This window comes from Corapipo altera, unplaced genomic scaffold, assembly GCF_003945725.1.
Source record: "Corapipo altera isolate COAL_440 unplaced genomic scaffold, ASM394572v1 52b, whole genome shotgun sequence".
Classification (NCBI taxonomy): Eukaryota; Metazoa; Chordata; class Aves; order Passeriformes; family Pipridae; genus Corapipo; species Corapipo altera.
In genome coordinates, this window is record NW_020884922.1 from 4,030,743 (window position 1) to 4,039,771 (window position 9,029).

General features: G+C 36.8%; 1 long non-coding RNA gene across 1 annotated transcript; it reads right to left on the bottom strand.

Moving 5' to 3' along the window:
- Positions 1-1,651: 1,651 nt before the first annotated feature.
- On the bottom strand, positions 1,652-8,384 carry LOC113953672. The gene is made up of 4 exons (XR_003529970.1): positions 8,302-8,384; positions 7,036-7,160; positions 3,276-3,333; positions 1,652-1,859 (listed from the first exon to the last, which is right to left on the bottom strand). It is a non-coding gene; the product is annotated as an uncharacterized LOC113953672 (long non-coding RNA).
- Positions 8,385-9,029: the final 645 nt, after the last annotated feature.

Below are 9,029 nucleotides of genomic sequence, written 5' to 3' on the forward strand. Positions count from 1 at the left end.
TGCAATATACTTACTATTTTCAAATTTAGTTATTCAGTATTTGCCATACTGCAGTATAATTGACTGGGAGTAGTGGTGAATCAGGACCATACACCAGCAAAGTAAGGATGCAGTTCAGTAGACTGAGTGGCACTAGGAAAGCACTGAGAGCTTTCTTCTTCTGTTTGATCTGGTTCAGTAGCAGCTACTGATCCTATGAAAGTGAGTTTTACAGAACTTTGGGACACTTCATAGTCTCTGTGGTAAAGATAAAGCTAAGAGAAAGAAGGTGTAGGTCTCTCAGTGTACAATAATTACTGCATTGGATTTACAGGAGAAATTATCTACTAAATTACTTCATTGGCTTTAAGACTCAAGTGCTTTTGACTAGACAGTAAGGTATCTCTGCAAGTGAGGTAGTTCCAAAATGAAAGGATTTAATAGGAAGAAGGAATATATGCTCTGGGAGGTATGGATTAACAGAGAGGCAACTCACAGAAGGTAATTGCACGATGCAGGCTTTCACAAGAAGAGCAAAGGATTAACTTTTCTGTCTGCTGTTGATCAAGTGGCAAAGTTAAGGAGGAAGTATTCATGTGTTTTGTTTTACCCAGAAGCAGAAAAGAAAACAACAGCCAGTTGGCACTGGCTAAAAAGAATAGATGGGCAGGGTTTCTGAGAATCTTCATTCCCTGGGTGATCTCACCAACACATGGAATATACCATTGTCACCTTTCTGTCCTTCCAGACCATTGCCCTGACGATCAATGGTTTCTGCCAGATGAGATGAATAAGACTCTCCATAAGGCGTGGCTTTAAAGAGAAGGTATTTTGGACACAATCCAGTATGTCTGCCATTCTCTCCTGTGGAGGGCAGTGGTACTCTTAAATAGTAGGTCCAGGCTTTAACAGTGCAATTAATGATCTTGAGATGAAGCACCAGCCAGAATGTTAACAGTGTTATTGTGTACTAACTGAATGAGAGATAGTGCAAGAAACAAGAAATAACACAAAGGATCATAGAGAGGTTAGAAACGTGGGCAAAGAATTAACAAAATTACTTTATCTTTCAGAAAAAATACATGATTTTCTAGTTGTTTCACACTTGTATTAACAGTTCACAACACAACAGACAACAGACAACAACAGACTTAAGGAGTGGGTGAAACTTGGAGAAACCTGCTATACCAAGAAATATTTAGGAGTGAGAGAACAAGAGACCTTACAGTGAAAGAACAAGATATATCAGAGCGATAGCATCAGAGACCTTGTGGTTATAGGAGATGTAGGAGTGCTAGAAGAAAGCAAACTGGGTGATAAGTGAAATGCACACAGGCATATAGGCCTTGGGATAGAGAAAAGATTCTAGAAGTATTAAATGAAAAAATGTGTTCCTACAGCTAAGCACGTGTATTTCACTGCCTGTGGGTCAAAATGCTAAGAAGTAATTTAGGGAGACTACTGGGAAGAAGAAATCCAAATGTCTATAGTGTGAAGGGACTGTAAAGGAAATCTTGACTCTCAAACTTAGGGCAGTTAGAAAGTATTTACAAAGGACCTTGGCAGACCTACTTAAGACATGAAAAATCAGCAAGGGTAAAACACTTCTTTTATTGACATCTGGAGAGGAAATTTCTCCCTTACCTCCATTAGTCTCTTAAGAGAATTTTTCTTCTGCTGGTGTCATCATCTTTTGGCTTGTCTTCCCTCTTGGAACACCCTCATACTTGCTACTCCCTGACACCAAATCCCATTGAAAGTATTAGGAGTACCTTCCTTCCATTTTGAGGCAGCTGACTGCTTTTTGCAGTTGGCAGAAGGACTGAGATTTTTTATCTGATTAAATATGATCTTTTTTGCTCTTTAATTGAAAGACATTTCTAAAATACAAAAATAATATATGAAAAAGAGTGAATGAAAAATGTTATTTTAAAAATAGTGAATAAAAAAAATAACACAGTTCTGATATTGATTCCCAGACAACTGCTACTTATACAATAATTTCAGAACCGAAAACATTTTTACAAATACTAGGTGATCATCTGAATACTTGCAAGAAATGAACACCATGTATGAATAAGCGTATGATTGATCTGTTCATTTATCTGTTTTCCATTGTTCTTCAATTTCCATAAAAAACCCACAAAATGCCATCAAGAAATGCTGAGAATTGTCCTTTAGGTTGAGTCAGATTCCTCTGAAAAAGGAGTTTGTAACCACCATCTTTAATGGCATGCGGTAAATTTAACAGTTTAACCCCTTTATATAACTAGCATCCTGTCTTCCAACTAGAAATGTGTTTCTACCCAGAATGTATTTATGAAGTATAAGTACAAAATTTTTCATTAGCTTTTATATACTGGAAATTTTGTGAAGATCAGGAAACAGTCTGAATGCAAGAAAAGAGAAGGAGGAGACCCAAAGCCCATTTCTGCAGGGGCATAATCCCATCTAAGTGGAGTGTGTAATATCCTTCCCTTCACAAGCTCTTGGCTGCTTGTTCATAGTCTGTGTGCTGATTCAGAGACTGAACTAATCTGTTAAAAAAAATTATCACTGTTTTGTTATCATTCATGTCACTGCTCCCTTTACTCAGTCGCCATTGTGAATGGAGTACAAATGGGTGATTCTGGAGGAGACACAGACTGTAATTATGGTAGATCTGACTGGGAGAGTCTTACGCAGTGGCAGGGCTGCTTCTGCAGAAACACTGACAGCTTGGTATTGAGAAAATATCTCTGAAAGATCTCTGGGGAAAGGAACAAGCAAAATGGGGCTTAGAGATATAAACAAAAAAATACTACCTTACAATATTTCTTACAATGTTCAAGGAAATTTGACCTCATATCTTCTTGATAGATAACACCAAAAGTATTATCTATTATCAACTTCTTCCCCCTTCAGCAAAATTTATATGCCTGTGAACTGTGCTGATACATTATTTAGCACTTACAATTGAGATGGGTGTTTCATATATGTAAAACAACTCCCTCTCTCTTTCTTCAGAGCATGTTCCCAAAGAGCTTGCAATGTCATCTCCCAGAGGCCTATGATGCGGCTGTACATCTCACTGACATTAGTGGGCCAATAGCAAATTCCACCTTACTCCCCGAGCCATCCCTCTGCCAACATGTTAGCACTTAACTCTGTCAGTGCCTGAAACCTGTGGGAACTTGGAACTCTTCACCTGATTAAAGCAGGTTTTTAAGCCTTTGTTTGCATCAGTCTAGTGCATTCAGCCTTCCTTGAAAAAATCAGACGGTACCTCACACATACGAAGAATAAAGAGCTCTCACCTTTGTACTGTTTGATCCCTATTTCTCTCCACCTGATTTCAGTGGGATTTGGAGCAAACTATGAGAAAAGATAAAGGAGATAAGTGAATATGCCTTTGATGCTTTCATAAATATAAGTTACATAGGAGAATAGAGGTCTAAAACATTTTTTAGGCAGTCCTTTGTATATCCACACCTCTGAAAGACTGCTGACTTCATCTCTGAATTACCCAATATTTTATAAGCATATATATTCTAGTCTCTCTTTACCAGCTGCAGTCACTCTTTTTTTCCCCATAAAACAGGAGCACAGCATTACATATCAGAAAACTCTATTGTTTTCTCATAGAACTCTATCGCCTGTGATGTAATGGCATGCCCTTTTACACTGGAGAACATTTGGTATAGTATATTCCCTAATTACTTATGAATTTGCTGCTTTTATTGTTCTATGTCACAGCCTTAACATCCTTTTTAATGCACTTTTGTGTGCAAATTAGAATAGCAAGAGTTAAGAAGTAAGACTTTCTGTACATGGTGGCGGATGTTCAGAGCAATTCAGCATGTCAAGCTGGGGTCAAATGGAAAGGGAATGTCATTACTAAATGGTAACATTTTCTGTGGGTTTTAGAGAAATTCAAATCCTTTTTTAATCTAAATTTATTTTATCTTTTTTTTCAGGGTTAAGGGTTGGACTTCAAGTTCCTGTCAGACATTTGTATATTAAAATGACTTTACATTTAATTATTTTCTAAACTAACTTTCAAAATAGTTATTCACAGAACTGCCATACCAGAATGCAATCTATTTCACAGGACCTTTTATCCTGACTCACATATATTTTGTATGATATACTTGCCTATTTGTAACACATAGATTCACATATCCTCTAATTATTTTTTTAAATCCCATACCCAGGAAGTGTCTACTGTCATTCTGGAAAAATCTGGGACACAATTCTGTACCCAATATGTATACGCCTAAATGTTGTTTAAATGTCTCTGGTATACTCTGAGTATTTGAGTAATAAATTTAAACCACAATCTATTACTTCGAAATTAGAACAAAAAAAGGTAAGAGGAAGGGTTTCTGTCTGTGACACTCATGACAGTGGTCAGATGCCTTATTTTTATTTTTCCCCATTCCTGTATTCATTGTGCAGTTAAAATTCACATTTTCCTTTATTTCTGCAGTAATGTTGGAATGAGTTTGAGATGGAGTAATGTATTCAAAATCATAATGGTTTAGAAAATTACTTTCTATTTTTTAGCTATTACCACAAAGTCTTGTAATACATTATCATGAAAACCAGAAAAGAAAGGACTAGGCATGACAGGTGTGCTGTAACTTGGTCATAACTGTACTAATGTGTGTGGGATTGTGTGGCAGTAGATTATCCCATATATCGTCCCCTTTATTGCCAATTTTAGCTAGTCAAGGGCAACTGTCAGCACCAAAACTCTTACTTCTATGCTACCTTTTCATTTTCCTGCCTACCCAGTTTTCCTCTACTTCAGCCGCATGCACCTTGCTAACCCATGACCAATAAACAGTGCTGAGGTTCTACAGGACCCACTAAACAGTGTGTGACAATGAGAAAAAAGGGGTTGCTTTCTTGTGGTACAATATCTTTCATCATTACAGACCTTCTGGTTTTGTTCCCACCTTCTCCCATTCTTGCTTTGAATTCTGATTTCTCAGCAAAGCAAGCCCCAGTGGAGTGCTTATTGACACCTAAGTCATAAAAAATGTGCTGACCCAAGAAGCAAGGGGTGGGAGAGAGACGTGAACTGAAAAATAATCTTATCTATGGTACTTTGTAAGTAAGAATCTTCCTTAGCTCAATAGGATGCTCAGAACGAAGTCCTGAATGCAGGGTCCAACAGAAAACCTAAATAGGTTGAAAAGCCAGTGGCATATACACATGTATTCCCATGTGTACACAGACATTTATGGAGTTAAGTAAGGGTGCATTGCTGATGCAAGCTACTCTGAAATGTGTTTGAAGCTTTTTAGAAGAGTTATGTATAGAAAACTCCCCATTACTATCTGTAAATATTTTATTTTATAAAGCTTGCAATATTTAAGTTGTATAGCAGCTTGGCCTTGTAAAAATAAATATATTCATCTGGTCATTTCCCTGTGGGACTTATATTTATTTACAGTTAACATTTAATTTATGAATATTGTAGAAATTTTTTGTTCTCTTACCAGTAGAAAAAAAAAGAACAAGTTCATGTTGCTGGCGTGTTTAAAAATATGTTTAACAAATTAGGTTTTTTGACTTGCTTTTGCATGTTACAGTTGGAAAAACTTACCTTTTTTGGCATTCTGAGACAGTGACCAAATATAATCAATTGCTTTCAAAATAATTTTTCCACCACTGAAAGGATTTACCAAGTATCAACATTATTTTTAAAATCCTATGAAGGAACAAAAGGCCTTTTATTTCTCTCATTTTAATAACTGGCATTTAAGGAGTGCTTACTAGAAAGATAAATCCCCTGACAGGGACTTTTTGGAGCACAGGTGTTCCTTATTGTATGCAGCCTGTGTTTCTGCACTTCACATCAGTAGCCCAGATCTGTAGTGAGAAGTGCTGCTTTGATTTCCTGCAAGAACCCCACCTGATACTCAGACTCCAATACTGTGTACAGAGATGAGATGCAGGCAAGAAAAGACGTCAATTTAAAGTCATGAAGATGGCCACAGTGTCATTCTTTAGCTGAAAACTTCTAGTGAAAAAGAAAACATGGGCCAGATTTTGTACTAATCTTCACAGCTGTAAACTCAGACTGACTCCACTTAAGTGAATTCAGATGTCCATTGCACTAATTCTGCAGTTCCCATTAATTGACACACTCTTCCCATTAATTGATTTCTGGAGTGTAAGTATCAAAGAGAACACAAGAAATTAAACATTCACAAAGAAAACAAAAATTTAATTTTTCTATATTTATACAAATTATTAAATTCTTAATACATTCAAACTGAGGACTGATTCCTCTCTCTTGTTGGTGAATCTAGACACATGGAATATACAGAGCTGATTCACTAATAGGAGCCTTTGGGCCTGATTCAATAGTTCCTGTCTATGAAGGAAAAGTAAGTGTTTTCTTTTAATAGCACAATAGGGCACATTATGCAGGACCTTCCGAGCTTTTCAAATCCCACTGCTACACTGAAGTAGTGAAGCATCTCCCAAGGATCTGCGTGCTATGCGTTGAGAATACCGCTGGTTCAAAGAAAAGGAAGTATCACCAGAAAATTTAAGTTCATCTAGCTCAGAATCCTCCTGCTCTAGGTTGACTATATGCGGTATAGAGGGAGGAATGTGAGAGACTAAGGAAGATCAGTTTTCATGATTTAATCAGTCTCCCTGTTATACTGTCTTCTCTCTAGCCACAGAGAGAAACAAGGAGGCAAGTCAGACAGTACTGCACTGAATCACTCTGACATTGCCTGGAACTATTTATTGACTGTAAATGAAAGGGGGACAAACTTTTTGCCTAAATTTCCTTAGGCTTACACTGACTTAAGATTCCTGTTGATTAGGCCCACAAAAAATATGATCATCAGTATAAGCAATGATAGTTTGGATACACAACTATCATATTGTCTGTATTATGTTATTGGTATTCAGGGCTTTATCCAGATTATTCTTGTAAAACAAAAAGGATGGAAACCGCACAGCCTCTCAGCAGGTACTGGCAGAATGGTCTTAGATCCCTGAAATTGTCCCTTCTCCAGGCTGGAGCAGCCCAGCTCCACCAGCACTTACAGGTCAAGTGGAGTTCAGCTGGAGGTCCTAAGCTGAACTGGTCCAAGTTTATTGGTGTTCTCCTTACAATGGGTTATCAAAACTGGATGTAGTGTTTCAGATGTCTCACTAAGCTTCACCTCTGCCTGTATGTTTTGAAAAGAAGTCCTTAGTGAATGTGTAATTGCTTCTCAGTGCATCATCTTCAACAAATATCTGTCTAATCCGTAGTCTTGTTAAAGAGAGTAAAATGAATCATTTGATATTATGGACAAGTAGAAAGTCTTTTGTCTGAATTTAAATCTAGAAATAATTGTTCAATATTAATTTCAAATTAAAAAAGGCTAAGCAAACACTATAGTTGTTATGTCCTTTCCCTTTTTTTTATTAGTTCACCAATGGAACAGAATTGCTAGGAAACTGTAGAGGTAAGGAACTGGAAAATCTGCTCCACGTGGGTACATTAGAGAAATTACCTGTTCCTTTGCACAGGAAAGAATCTGCTTGTTTGGGAGGTTCAGTCCTCTGGTTTAATACTCTGTTTTGTATGGGCAGTTCTTTACACAGGGAAATCTGTGACACCTCTGAAATTCTTTTAGTGTCATTGTGATTTTTTTACCATTTCTATTATATATTACATTATTTTTGTAGAGAAAATAAAATACCAGCAGTCTATACTAGATGGAAGAAAAAGTTCTGTCTTCAGGAAGAATGCCTAAGAGAAACATTTTGGATCTGGTGGATTATTTTGAGATATTCTATTTGTTAATTTTTTCTCTGCATTTTATAAGTGTTTTTCATGTTTTGAGTAATTTGATTCTATAAGTCTATTGTCTTAGCTTTCTCCAGCATATACCACAAGCAAATGTATGTTTCATTTTCCACTAAAGATCATTAATTAAAAAAGAGATATTGAGGTTCTCTAATAATTGTTATATTTTATGTAAGTGTGCATCAATTCTCCCGTGCCAGAATGCCATTGAAGTCCCAGATATATTTTATAGAAAATTTCTAGTGGTTCTAATTTTTTTATCCTTTACACCAATAATTGCATTATGAGCACAAGTAACAAATTTAGTTATATCAAGTACATCTAACGTAAAGTATTCTATCCCTTTAGTTAAGGGTGCTGTATTCAGATCTCCATGAATGGAAATGACTGAACGCTGTATTTGATAAAAAAAACTGTATTAGGAAGAGAAAACTGGACTTGAATTGCTTGAAATCTTGAAAGGATTTACAATAATATGAATCAGAAAGATCACCTATAAAATTAACACTGCTTACCTTCCAATTCTTGACATCTGAAGTACTGCAGAAGAGTGGTGAAAAAGTGCTTTGCCTCATGGAATCAGAATACAAGGTCTTCTCCTGGAGAAGAAAGATAGTGCTTCTTGGTTTAGGTATTTTCCTGAGGCTAAGAGATGGACTCAGTTCTATGGTGCTAAATTTGGCCCAGATTTCTCCAAGTCATGTATTCCGTTTACTGGAGTACCTATGGCCAAAATAGCCTCAGGGGGGAAATTCCTCCCTTTTGAAAGTTTTCTGTAGGGAGTGCTGAATCCTTGACCACATTGATATGCTGAGCATTAAAGTTATGAAGCTGGGGAAAAGTGAAGGGGATAGGCATTGGTTGAAGCCCTCACTCCTCTGCACTGTTCTTTGCTGGTGATCAGTGATCTGGGCCTCATTTTTCTAGAGAATGACAGGTACAGCTACAACCACAGCTATGTAGAAAGCTTAAAATACTTTCTGAAAAGAAATCTGCTGTTATTTCATATTCAAAAATGATGTGATTGAATGAATGCTTCATGCTCCACTAGCTTATACCTTTATATGAATGGCCCACTGCATAGAGCAGTCTGGAGGATGCATTTGTGAACTGGAATTTCTGAAGATTCAATTTCTGTTGGAGCATTTCATCACATACACTTTTATTTTAAACTTGAAATAATGAATTGACAGCTACGTTTTTTGAGCTTCTTTATACTTGGTTAGAGCAATTTTGGGCGCTC